Here is a 14,139-nt window from a genome sequence, read left to right on the forward strand (position 1 = left end):
GAGAGAGTGAAACCTTATCAACAGCAAGACTTCTTCCCGAGCTGATTAAAATCGTATGGAGGGAACAAGAAATAAATACCGTAAGACTTGATAATACTGACGAATTAATAGAGAATATTTGCCATCCATTTAACCACGCAGTATCTCCCCTAGCCTGCGTAAACTCGTCTGTCTGTAGGAAATAACACTAAGGCTCCCATAACTCACTCTCAGCCGAATTTAATCCTTATGCGTTAGCTGGAGTAGAATATTTTTTTTTTTCCCGATTATGGCAGGTTCAGTGGTACTAGTATTTACAGTCTTAGGCAGCTGTGACTCTCCCTTAGTTGAATTGTATGGTTTGTTAGCCGGCCTCAAATACTAAAGATGTGACCATAAGAGCGTTAAAAAGAATAGAACAGAATTTTATAATACGCGTCTCTCTCTCTCTCTCTCTCTCTCTCTCTCTCTCTCTCTCGTTTTTTGCTTTTTTTTTTCCCCCCCTTCGTTTTTGCTCTCCGCTTTGTTTCCGTGGTATTCTGTGTTTCTGCTCCCCTGCCTCTGCTCTTTCGTGTCTGTTTTTGCCCTTATTTGTTTGTTTCTGTCCACTTTTCTGCTTATTGTCTCTTCCCGTTGTTACTACTCTTCCCCCTTTGTTTCTGCTTTTTCTTCTCTATTCCTGCTTTATCCGTCTTTGTCTCTGAGCTCGCTTTGTTTCTGCTAACTGTCTACTTTGTTTTTCTCTGTGTTTTTCTTCATTCTTCTTTATTTCTGATCCCCTAAGTTGTATAATAATATTGAAATACAAGACAAATGTAGAATGTATAATGGTAGTGAACGGTGTAGAAGTAAACTAAAGAGCTGATTGTTATTTTTGGTTGGAATATTATTAACGATGGGAGAGGCGGTGGTAATTACTTATTAATACAACTAAATTGAATTAATAATACAACTAAATTAAACCATTACTCTGTCCTCGAGCTGCTGTTGGTGGCGGTGGTGGTGGTGATAGGGAGTGTTGTAACTGTGGTGGTGGTGGTGGTAGTGGTGTGGTGTGGTGTGGTGGTGGCAGGGAGTGTAGTAACTGTCATAGTGATGGTGGTGGTAGGGTGTTGTAACTGTGTTGTGGTGATGGTGGTGGTGGTTGAGGTGGTAGGGAGCCTTGTAACAAAGGCGGTGGTGGTAGTGGTGTGGTGGTATTGACTGTTGTAATGTGATCGTGGTGGTGGCACTGGCTAAAGTAATTATGATGGTGGTGGTGGTGATACTGGCTATAGTAATTGTGGTGGTGATGGTGGCAGGTATATATGTATGTATGTTTGTACTTATTTTGCCTTGCCCCTCTGAGTCATAGGTTGTTCCGACATGACGCGGGTACGTGGTTGACTGGTACTGTGTGTGTATGTGTGTGTGTGTTTGTGTGTGTATGTGTGTGTGTGTGTGTGTGTGTTTCCCCGCTACTCTGTTTTTTACGGTTACTCCCATACGACGCAGGTACGCGGTCGACTAGTACTATTCTGTATTTCTGTATGTTTTTTTTTTATGTTTTTGTCCACCCGCATCCCTGGCACCCCCCACCCATGGGCACCCGCTCCTCCACAAGGCCTGGACCCCATCTTTCAAAACAGTACAGTGACCATAAATAAGGCAGTAAGGCGCGCGCGCTTTTACACACACACACACACACACACACACACACACACACACACACACACACACACACACACACACACACACACACACACACACACACACACACACACACACACACCGTATTTGGCTGCCTTTCTGGGTGGGGCCAAAAAGAAAAAGACCTGAAACAAGAGGAAGAGAAAGAAAAAAGAAATATTTAATAGAAAGAGAAAAATGAGATAAAAAAATGGCTAGAAAAAGAGTTGAGGTAAAAAAAGGACATTAGAAGGAATGAGAACTAAAGGGAGAGGAGAAGAGGGAAATAAAAAAAGACTGAGAAACATGAGGAAGAGATGTAAAAGAGAAATATACACAGAAGTAACAAAAAGGAAGATTACCAAATAGGAAGAGAGACAAAGGTAAAAGGAGAGGAAGGGAAATATAGAGGAGGAGAAAGAGAAGAGCAGGCTGAAGAGGAGAAAGATTAAAAAATTGTAACAAAATAGAAAGAACAGATAGGAGAAAACAAAGGAATAGGGAAAGGAACGAGGCGGAACAAAAGGAATAGGGGAAAAAAAGGGAAAATAACAGCAGAAGTACAAGAGAAAAAAGGAAGAACAAAAAGAAGAAAAGGGAATAACAGAGCAAGAAGAGAAGTATTAAAAAGGAGGAACAAAAGAACGAGGGAGAGGAAATGGAAAAAGAATTGAAAAATAAGAGAAATAAAGAATAAAAAGTGAGGGGCAGGGAGAGGCAGCGTGGGAGTGCGGAGGCTGTGGACTGTCTGTGTGACGCCTGCCTGTCTGGGCCCTACTTCACCCTGCCTTGCCTGCCTCACCCTTTCATGTCTTACCCGCCTCACCCTTTCATGCCTCACCCTCTTTGCCCTGCCTCACCCTCTTTTCATGTTTCTCCTTCTTTGCCTGCCTTGCCCTCTTTGCCTGCCTAGCCATTGTTGCTTGCTTTACCCACATTGCCTGCCTCACCCTCTCTGTCTGCGTCGCCTTCTTTGTCTGCCTCGCCCTCTTTGCCTCCTACACCCTTTTCCTTACCTTCCTCCTCAGCTTGCTCACCCTTTCCGTTCTTCCATCCTCTTTCCTCGTTTCGTTCATGTCTCATCTATGTATAAATTCATTCTTCCTATACTCCCTCTTTGCCTCTCCCCCTCCCTCTCCCCCTTCTGCCCCTGCTTAATCATCCTTTCGTTCTTTCATCCTTCCTTCCTGTCATTTCATTTCTGTCAGTTTTCCTCTTCCTTCCTTCTTAACCCCCCTTCGTGCATCACCCTTCCCTTCCTCTCCCTGACGCATCCTTCCCATCCTCTGTCTTTCCTTCCTCTCTCTAACTCATCTTCTCCTTTCCTTCTTTTCTCCTTGTTTCACCTCTGCCCAGCCAGGTCTTTCCTATTGTCTTTCAACTGTCCTTACATCACTCTCCGTAATTCCTCAACCTACTTCACTCTCTCCTCTTTTGTCTTACCCATCGCTGCCTTCTCCTCTCCTTGCCTTACCCCGTTCTCACTCCTTCCTCACCCCTCACCCGTGTCTCCCATCTTCCTCACCCCTCTCACCCCTCTCACCCGTGCCTTCAATCTTCCTCACCCCTCTCACTCATGTCTTCCAACTTCCTCACCCCTCCCACTCTTGTCTCCCATCTTTCTCGCCCCACCCACTCGTCTCCCATCTTCCTCACCCCTGCCTAACCTTGCCAAACCCCTTTTTCACTCCTGACTAACAATGCCTCATCTCTTTCTCTTCCCTGCCTCACTTCTGCCTCCTCCCTGGGCCCCTTCCCTTATATGGTAGTTACTCGTCCACTTTGTCACCTTCCACTTCGGATTTCATCTTTGCCTTTGCCGGCCTTTTGTATGTAAGGGGTGGTGAGGGTGATGAGGGAGGGGAAGGAGAGAGGGAGAAGAAAGGAGGGGTGGAAAGTGAGGGTGATGATGGGGTGGGAGTGATCGAGAGTGGAGAAGGTGGGGGTGAGATGGGGTGAGGGTGCGTCAGAGCTAGTGAAGGAAAAGGGGAGGTGGATAGTAAAGAGTCGTCTTACGTATGAGGTGTTGAGGGTGAGGGTGAGGGTGAGTTGTCATAGGTGAGGGAGGGGTAGTGTGCGTGGAGGTGAGGGTCAGAGTCGTCATACGTAAGGGAGGGGTAGTTTGGGATTAGTTGAGGGAGAGGATCGGAGAGAAGGGGAGAGGAGTGGTGGCAGAGTGACGGTAAGGGTGAAGGGGATGGCGAAGGTTTAAGTGAGGAAGGGGAAGAGTTAGCGAGGGTGAGTGACAGCATGTTACACACACACACACACACACACACTTTAGTCATACTCTATTCCTCTGGCATCACGTACACTCACATACAGTACAGTCATCCTCTTTCCCCTAACAGTAGCTTGTCAGGGGAAGTTGAGAGAAGCAGTTTTGTGGGGCTTCCTCTGGTGTCGGTGTCTGTCTGGGTTGTGGTGGTGGTAGAGAGAGAGAGAGAGAGAGAGAGAGAGAGAGATAGTCATAGCACTGAGAGTTGGTGTTCGTAAAGTGGCAAGTTCTAGTTCATGTGTTACCAGATAGAGATAGTACTCGTATTGGCATTTAACTGAGAGGCTTCAGTGACTCCCTCTCAGCCGCGTAAAATCGTCTGGGGTTAGCTAAGCAGAATATCAGAGCCGTCCCGACCATGACGAGGTATTGGGATTTAATTCTGGTGTTTGTAGGTTTCAGCAGTCTCTATTTGCTATTTTCTGTTTTCGCCGTCGTCGTCGTCGTCGTCGTCGTCATCATCATCATCATCATCATCATCATCATCATCATCATCATCATCATCATCATCATCATCATCGTTGCCGTAGTTATTGTCGTCGTCTTCGTCATTAATCATCATCAGTTATCATCGTCATACCTCTCTCTACCCATTTTATTTAATTTTCCTACTTTTTTCTCCCTCGTCATCAGTTTCTACTTTTATTCCCTCTCCCCTTGTTCATTACTCTCCTCTCACCCTTCTCTTACCGCACCCTTTCACCCATGCAGTCAACTCTCCCGCTTCCCTCTTACCTACCTCCCACTACTCCCCTTTTCTTTCTCCTCTCTCTACTCATCCTTCCTCCCCTTCTCATTTCCCTTCGTCATAAGCATTTGCCTTGCCCTTCCTACTCTTTTTTTTTTTTTTTAATCGTTTTCCAAGCCATCTCTCTCCCTTTTTCTCCCCGTGTGTCCTTTCCTTTTTCCCCATTCCCTCCTCCCTATCTTCATTATTGTCGCCCTCTCTTTCCCTGTCTTCCTTTTCCTTTCTCCTTCTTTCTCACTTTTCTTTCCCCATTTTGCACACCCTGCTTTCACACAGTCTTCCTCATTCTCTTCTCTTCTTCCCTCTTCCCCTCACACTTCCTTTCTCATTTTGCCCCTTTGTCCTCCCTTTCACTCCTTTTCCTTATCTTCCTCCCACTAACCCTCCCCCTTCCTTTTGTCATATCCTCCCTCATCTCCCCCTCTTGTCCTTCACTTGCGTCTCTCCTCTATCCCAACCCTTCTTTCCTCCCTCGCCCTCTTCCTTCAGTTCCCCCTTCGTGTCTCCTCTTCCCCTTCCTATCCCTCTCCCTCCTACCCCCTCTTCCCCTTTCGCCCTCACCCCTCTTCTCCTCTCCCCCTTTTCACTTTTCGCCTTACCCCCTTCCGTTTACCCCCTACCCCCGGTGCGGCATGAGATATGTTATGAAGGAAGCGTAGAGTTTATTGTGGACGTGACCGGCTCTATACTCTGGCCTAACTGCCTCAGGGTCAGCATTGGCACAGTAAAGCGGCTCCCTTTCTTCTCTACCATTCCACTAACTTTATTATTTTCTGTATCATTCCACTAAGTCCGTGTGTGTGTGTGTGTGTGTGTGTGTGTGTGTGTGTGTGTGTGTGTGTGTGTGTGTGTGTCTCATCTTTTTGTATCTTCACTAACTGCTGTCCTATTTCATCTGTATTTTGTATCATTCCATCATTTTCTGCTTCTCCATTTCATTTGTTGTGGATCATTCTTCTCACTGTTATGTTTCGATTTCACATATATATGTATCATTCCGCCAACTTTAATATTCGTTTTTGCGTCATCCATCTTTTTCTGTTTACATGTTTCATATATAATTTTCTGTTTATTTCTCTGATTCACTTGTATTTTCAGGCCATTTCTTAATTTTTTACGGCTTCCATTATTGGTTTTGTATAATTCCTCTGGCTTTTGTTGGAGAGGTCCCAGGTTCGATTCCCGGGCCTACCACGAAACCTATGACAGGATCTCTTCAGCCTGTTCGTTTCCAGGCTAAAATGGGGACATGGATTATTAAGTTGACGGTTGCGTGCTGTTGTTGGAGTGTCCGGGTGCTTTCCGTGGCGATCACACTCTTCAGCATTCCGTATTATATTTTAGATTTTCTCTGTCCTCGTTTTACTGGGGGAATAAATAAATCTACATAAGTGTACATTTATATAAACACAAGTAACATAGATACAGTAGGTAGGCACATTGATAGACGTATGTATATAGATAGATAAATAGGTGTATGTATATAGATAGATAAATAGATAGGTGGATAGGTAAACATTTATATAGATCAAAAGATGGAGTAGATAGGTAGATGGGTAGATACAGATAGATTTAGATAGACGGACATAGATAGATGCATATACATTGACATATAGATAGAGGAAACGCGGTATTCAATTTAATACTCTGTGTTTTTATCGTGTGCTATTACATTTCCATTAGGATTTTTCCCTTCTGTATTTTTTCCATTCTTTTAGTGATTTTGAGATTGGTGGATATTTTTACCGGCATCGCTTATTGTACTCCCAGCTGCACTGTTCCCCTTTATCTCTCTTTCTCTCTGTCTCTTTCATATCAGCATATTTTTTCCTCTCTTTCTCTCTCTCTCTCTCTCTCTCTCTCTCTCTCTCTCTCTCTCTTTCATATCAGCATATTTTTTCCTCTCTCTCTCTCTCTCTCTCTCTCTCTCTCTCTCTCTCTCTCTCTCTCTCTCTCCACACACACACACACACACACACACACACACACACACACACACACACACACACACACACACACACACACACACACACACCAAGCAAAACAATACCCCCCGTCACTTTCACAAATACGCGAGTAAAAATGAGCCATTGGATTAAAACAGTAGTATGTCAAGGTAACGTCATAGTGAAAAACGCTTCAAGAAATAGTAATTGCTCGCTACCCCTTCATTACGAGGGTCTGTTTATTTCAGTGTATTTTCTTCAGCTGTAGTTACCTTTGTGTTTTGTTTTCATCCCTAATTTTGTGGCTTTGCTTTCTTTTCAGTGTGTGTGTGTGTGTGTGTGTGTGTGTGTGTGTGTGAGAGAGAGAGAGAGAGAGAGAGAGAGATGAAGAAAGTTTGAGTGAAGAAGGAAAAAAAATGCTAATATGAGAGAGAGAGAGAGAGAGAGAGAGAGAGAGAGAGAGAGATGAAGGCAAGGTCAGAATGAAGGTGGGTTTCTCCGCTCATCAATCATCCCAATAAATCAAATGTCCTTGAAATCACGTTCCCAGCTGCTTAACCCCTCCATCAGGCGTCTCTCGAAGGCTGAGTATTATCAGCTGGCCAGAGGAAAACTTAAAATATTCAGTTAACATCTTTTATTTCTTCCCAAAATGTCAGTTATAAAAGGTGGTCTCTATATAACGTTCCTCTCCCACTCCTTTGGTTGATTTTGCGTGTTGCTGGGACGGCCTGGTTGGTTTATCAATGCTTGTCTTGCGTGTCTACAGTATATAGTTTCCTGTTCCCACTGCCACACCCACGCTCCGATCAGCACATTAAGTCGCATACGGTAATTTTATAAGTTCCTGCTTTTACTGTCACCCCCATCCCAGCAGATTGAGCCGTCCCCGCAACACAAAACAACTCCAAGTGCTTTTCTAGTGGAGCCCTATTTACGGCTCATCCTGTATAACCCTCCCGTGGTAGGAGCAACTCGGCTATTCTGTTATAGCCAACGCTAGACGCTTTATTCAGCCAAGTGAGTTTAAGCTACCTGAAAAATTTAACCGTGTTCTACGCGACGCCAGACGATTTTATTCAGGTGAAAGTAAGAAACCTTAAAGTTAATTGTATTTTCAGCCTCTGCACCACGAGAGGCGTCTTCTAAGTTTAATATTGGAAGAATTTTTTAAGATCGTTTCTGTCGGACTTCTGACTTAATTTTTAACCTCGGCCATACCACGTTGAGTACACCGCTTCCCGTCCGATCAGCGAAGTTAAGCAACGTTGGGTCTGGTTAGTACTTGGACGGGTGACCGCATGGGAACACCAGATGCTGTTGGCATCCCTACGTGTCAAGTGGGGTTGGTGGAGGATTAGTGCCCCTCCCTGTAAAACAATTAACTCTAAGCCCTTGGCCACCCCGTTTGGGATACATGGCGTCTGGCAATGAATGAATGAATCTCGGGGACGTCCAGTTTGTCTTTGTATGTACCTACTGACTAGTTAAATCACCCTTCGAGGGACTTACTGCAGGGGAGGGGTAAATGAAGGCTAATCTCACCAGTTCGACAAGTATCAGAATAAACTAATTTGGTGGTGGCAAGAATACAATATGCTCATCTTAGTGAAGACGTCAGATATGCATCAGCGAATTCATAGTTTTATTATATTATTTATTTTTTACTACATTGCTTTAATTGTTTCTGCCTTCATATTTGCAATCAAATTAACCAGTCTGCGCGGGAACCACACAATGTTACAGCCCTATGCGGTGGAAGAAACTATGCCCACTTGCTGAAATTGGTGTTAAAATATCACGATGCAGCAGTTTATGCCTGACTTTGATTCTTTTTGGATATGAACAGACACGGAATGCTTTCATGTGTTTATATATACAGGCTGCTTCAGAAAGATGTAAACACCTAACACTGTCATTGCAGCAGAACAGTCAATACATGAGATGCTAACGATTGTACGGTCACAGCTTCAAAGAGTCTGCCGGTGCCCAGTGTTTTGTCATCATTATCAGCACATTCGTGGACCTATTTAGTCAGCTGGAAAGAAAAGCAAGATATTAAAAATATTTTCCATGTAAGTGTTAACATCATATGGAAGCAGACCGTAAAGCAAAAATGAGGGAGAGAGAGAGAGAGAGAGAGAGAGGCCACAGAATTAACTCCTTCAACTCGAATGACATTTATTCTTATTATTTTTACCAATTTATTCTGGTTCGGTTAGTTTACGAATGGCAAAGAATAAGAGGCAAACTCTTCAATACGGGAGGCCATTCATAAGCTGAAGAGAATCGTCCGGAGATAGCAAAAAAGTAAAAAAAAAAAAAAAAAAAATCATCGGATTCACGGATTTAATGTTTAGGGAATTGGGCCAGGAGAGAGTATAAGCTTTTTCATTTGACCCTGTGTAATTGACTTCTTATTTAAGTGTTTAGTCCAGAGCCCATTTTTTATGTTCTTGCAACCTTCGGACTTTTTTTTTTTTTTTTTTTTTTTTTTTTTTTTTTAAATGGAGAGCATTCTCCAGGGGTTTGGTGTAGCCTTCATTAACCCCTTCAGTACTTGGGATCATGCATGAGCTAAATAAAATCATCAGTGGTAGTTGATCAAAATGCCAAGTACCGTAAGTCATCGTTGTACAGTATAGGGGGTCACCCTCTTATGTGCGATGACGAGCATGGTTAACCACGTTTCATAGTTAAGATGAAAAAGATAGATATATATATATATATATATATATATATATATATATATATATATATATATATATATATATATATATATATATATATATATATATATATATATATATATATATATATATATATATATATACACTGGAGTAGTAACATGTCGAGCCAGCCGTTAAGTATTGGTAGGTGTTCAGGTAATGCTTCTTTGAACTACTTAGTTTTAAATATTTTGTAATTATGGAAGGGTGTAACTCATTGCGGAGTCAGTGAATGTTTAGTATGTCATGAGACTTACGATACCCATGCAGTTTACCGGTAGTGGAATTAATAAAGCTGTAAATTACAATAAAGGCTGCTGTTTTACATGTAACTTTCTACACGAGGTCTGTTTTAGGCGCGTCAGATAGCTAACCAGTAATTAACTTCAGTCTAAACATGAGTCAGCATCACCTGGGTTGTGGTTTCTGTGGCACCAGTTGTTTGTAGTTTCAGGTGGTGCGCGCTATACACTTACTCTCTGTAGTCGTACATACTTTTCCTTTTCAGTTGTAAGTCATACCTAATTCGTAGCATTATTCATTCCAGTACGGTAAATTGTATGGGTATGGAAAGATTGGTATGTGTTACGCACCTGCTAGCCCCGAGCCCGCCATTTGAGGTAGCAACCGTTATTTTATTTTACTCATAAAGAACACAAACACACTGTAAATGCTGCATCTTGAGTAATTATAAAAACTGATTGCGGTGCTTGTTCTTACTTCACTCGGTCCAGAATCTTTACCAAGTTTCGTCGTTATACCATGAAATATGACTGTTTTTTGGACACCCAGTGTATTATTTATTCTATCCATCTCGTAACGATTTTATTCGGCTTGTGATGGAGTGTCTTAAGGGACAAGCCTGTCTGCCAGTTACTTGCTATGGATTTTCAGAAACGGCATGCTTCACTCCCGTGGGTTTTAGCGAAGCCCTATACTGGGCTCCTGCATCGCTTATCTAGTTCTTTTGTATTAGAGCTGGATATGTTAAATATAGTGTACACTCATCCTTCCCAATTACGTTGCTCGCGTAAACTTTTTTAGCAAGAAAAATAAATAAACAAACGCGTTTGCCGATGGTATGACGTGCATCATGTCATGCAACCATCAAAGGGGGTACAACAAAAGAGCATGGTGACCAAAGGACTGAGTGATAGGGGTTGGAAATTTGGTGAGCGGTGGGAGTAGGTCAGGAGAGCATACCCTGTAAAAACGTGTTGTGGAATTAGTGATTTGAGTGCAGTGAATGTTAAATAAAAATGTCCCCCATGAATCATTGTCGAGGGAGGAGATAAAGAGAGGGATATTGGGGACAAAGAAATGGGTGGGATGAACTGGAAAAGTGGCGGTGGGTTAAGCATGGGCCATGGGAGTACACCCTGTGAAAATGGTTGCTGTAGGATTAATTGAGTTCAGTGAGGATTTATTGCAAAGGCTTCTCCAACAATCAAGAAAAGGAAAAAACGATAAGCTTGAGTTGTACTTATTTTTTTGGAGTCTTGCGACGAAGGTAAAAAAAATGCGTCATCGGACTGGAGAAGTTGAGTTGTTTGGAAAGAATCAACGTCTGCATCTCTCTCTCTCTCTCTCTCTCTCTCTCTCTCTCTCTCTCTCTCTCTCTCTCTCTCTCTCTCTCTCTCTCTCACTGTATATATATGTGTGTGTGTTTTATAATGGTATGTGTGTGCAAAGAGGGTAAAAACAAATTGTGCAAATGGTCAGACTTGTGTTGGGGCCAAGTTTGTGGGATTGTGAATGATTGTGATGTATTTCACTGGCCATGCCGTTGATAGTTCTCCCAGATTCGTACAGTTTCTTTCCATGTTTCTGGATCCTGCCTCTCCCCATTTTTAGGTGGGATCTACCTCCCGTTTCTCGTTCCCTCCACATTATTTCTATAAATTTCCATTCACTCTTTGTCCCCGTTTTCCTCCACTCCCCAACTCTCTTCCTGCTCCTCATTTCTCTCTCCTTGCATCCTTCGCCTTTTTCGCTTTACCCCGTTCCATCCTCATTCTCTTTCCCTCTACCCCTTTCATTCCGTTTCTCTTCCTCCCTTTTTTTCCACTTTCCACATCCTTTCGCCTCTCCCCCTCCGCACTCCGCCATGGCTTTAGGGATGGAAGGTGATGCTAACACGGTTAAGGTGCCTGAAAGTTACCGCGCCTAGACCCTACCCGGGCCAAGTTTACAGTATAATGACATTCTTCCCGCACTCACCCCAACCCCTCAACCCACCACCTACTCCGCACCCCACCTCCGCCCCCTTCCTGCCTCGCCTCGCCTCGCCTCACCTCGTTCCATGCACTTCCCGCCTTCCCTCACCCCTCTTCAACTTCACGCAGTCCCTCCTTCACTTCCCCCTCACCCCCACACATACTTCTTCCCCACCTTACCTCATTTTAGTCCCTGCCTCATCTAATTATACCTCGCCGTACGTAGCTCCCACATATTTCTCCCAAGCCCCCCTTCCTGCGTAATGTCACCTTCCGTCATCTCACCTTACCTCACCTCACCTCACGATGTCCTCAGCACTTACCTCCCTTACTCCTCTCCGTCACTCCTTTTCTACCTTACCTCAGTACCCTCCCCTCACTTAGCCTCACTTTACCTCACTTCATGCACTGCCTTCACCCACACCCCGTTCCCTACATGCCTCAGCAGTGCTTTGCGGGTTTAATGGAAGCATTCTGACTCCGTTACTATTATGCGTCTCGCCAAAGCTAAATAAAATCATATGTCGTTTAAAGAAGTGGAAAAGAAAGACAGTCAGTGTACAGGTGGGAGTAATGAAGAGAGTGTATAATTCCACCGCAACGAGGATCTCTCTGTTGAATAAGCTTGTCTGGCATTAGCTAAAACAGATGCCATCATGTTAAGTTACGAAGATACATTTATGCATGAAACTATTAATTCAGCAAGAATGTTATACTTCATTATTAATCATGTACTGAAACAGTATGCGTCAGCATTACTCGAAGCATTACAGGAATGTGCCAGAGCTTAAAAAAAAAAAAAAAAAAAAGTGTGCCCTCAAACCTTCCAAAATAAAGTTAAGCGGAGATCTATGACGTCATGGGTCACTTATATTTAGCGCGGGCAGCTGTAATGCAAACCATGTAAGTCAGACGTGTAACAGGTGTGTCCAGTGAGGCAAAATGGTGTATTGTGTTGCAGGAAAGGTTAATGCATCCCTTAGACAAGGTGTCTCAGTGTATATGCCTGACGCCATGGCAGAACATCGCCGCTACACGATGGAGTTTTTCTGATACCTGTGGCTAAGTAGTATATTTAAAAGCTGGAGACAGTTGGGGAAACAAATGTTTTCTCACTTGGCATAATGACAGCAGTAGATGAATAAAAAATGTTCCTAAACAGAGCTGTAACTCCTATGTTGTTTTTATCTCTGACTCAGTCATTATGAACTAAAAGCATTTTAGTGACAGTATATAGAAGGCTTAAGGGAGAAAGGGTTAATAGTGTTGGTGAGTACGACCCAAATAAAATCATATGACAGTAGCAAGAAAGGATTAAAGTGTGTGGAGTTGGTAGGGTCAGGTCAAGAGATCATACCTTGGTAGATGCAGTATACCCTGACCTATGGCCTGGTCTGACCCATTGGCGTGTTACATAGAGCCACTGAGATCAGGGAGCCTCAGTGTTATTAGGTACTTAATTAGAAAGAGGGGGAGTGGGGGGTTTTATGAAGATGGAGAAAAGTTTGAGGGAGGAAGAGAAGAAAGATGCTAATATGAAAGAGAGAGAGCATTTTTTTTTTTTTTTTTCTGATTCTCAATAAAAACTACTATATCAACATGGTCCAATTCTCATCCCTTAAGGAGCCATAATAAGTGATGATCTTATTGGAGTATTTGAGGAGAAATACGCATTAGGTTATGAGTAACTCCATAATGGTTGAGAATTTGATCTATGTTGACAGATTTTTTTTTTAATTAGCCACAGAATAGACTCCTCAAGCTAGTGCGTCAGGCTTTTTGACACCGTATACATATATATCTGTCTGTTTATCTCTGTGTATCTTATATCTGTCTTTTTATCTGTGTCTGTCTGTCTATAGTATGTATCTTACGTCTGTTTATTAATCTGTCTATCTATCTGCCTGCCTCTGTTTATATTATGTAAATAAATAATATCTCTTATGTCAGAGTTTACCATGAGAGTCTTACTGAACACCCGCTGACACATTCTGCCTATTTTATCCTAGGTTATAGTGTGCTGTGCTGTGCTGTGTTTTGTGTTGTGCTGTGCTGTGTTTTGTGCTGTGCTGTGCTGTGCTCTGTTTTGTGTTGTGCTGTGTTGCCTTTTATGTCTGTGATGCTGTGGTACTTTCTGCTGCTGCTGCTGCACTGCGTCCCTCCTTGAGTGGTTGTTTGGCTCTTTGTTGGGATTTGGTTGCAGTGAGCTGAGAGAGCGAGAGAGAGAGAGAGAGAGAGAGAGAGAGAATTAATAAGATGAAAGTTTCTAATGAGTATGAGGAAGGGAAGAAAGATGCTAATGAGAGAGAGAGAGAGAGAGAGAGAGAGAGTGTGTGTGCAATAAGGGAAGCAGTAAAAAAGTGAAGAAGATGGGATTGACTGAGGGAAATGGGGGAAGGGAGAGGGAAAGGGGGAGGGAAAGGGAGGGGAGGGAACGAGAGGGAAAGGCAGGAGAGGGAAGGATTGGTGGCTGCGAAAGGGAGAGCGAATGGAGGGGAGGGGAGGAAAGGGGATGTAGGGGTGTTAGTCTGCATTATGACATGTCCTATATATTCCCCCTGCATCCCTTCCCCCC

The 14,139-nt window shown here is 43.3% G+C and overlaps 1 protein-coding gene and 1 non-coding gene across 2 annotated transcripts in view; both read left to right on the top strand.

Annotated features, from left to right (window-relative positions):
* Window positions 1–14,139, top strand: part of cac (calcium voltage-gated channel subunit cacophony) — a 2,326,612-nt gene that overhangs the window by 70,485 nt on the left and 2,241,988 nt on the right. The gene's annotated exons all lie outside the window — the stretch shown is intronic.
* On the top strand, window positions 7,827–7,945 carry LOC145395133 (5S ribosomal RNA). The gene has a single exon (XR_013896562.1). It is a non-coding gene; the product is annotated as a 5S ribosomal RNA (ribosomal RNA).

This window comes from Coenobita brevimanus, chromosome 29 (assembly GCF_032717465.1).
Source record: "Coenobita brevimanus isolate Jiangsu-jjx chromosome 29, ASM3271746v2, whole genome shotgun sequence".
Lineage (NCBI taxonomy): Eukaryota > Metazoa > Arthropoda > Malacostraca > Decapoda > Coenobitidae > Coenobita > Coenobita brevimanus.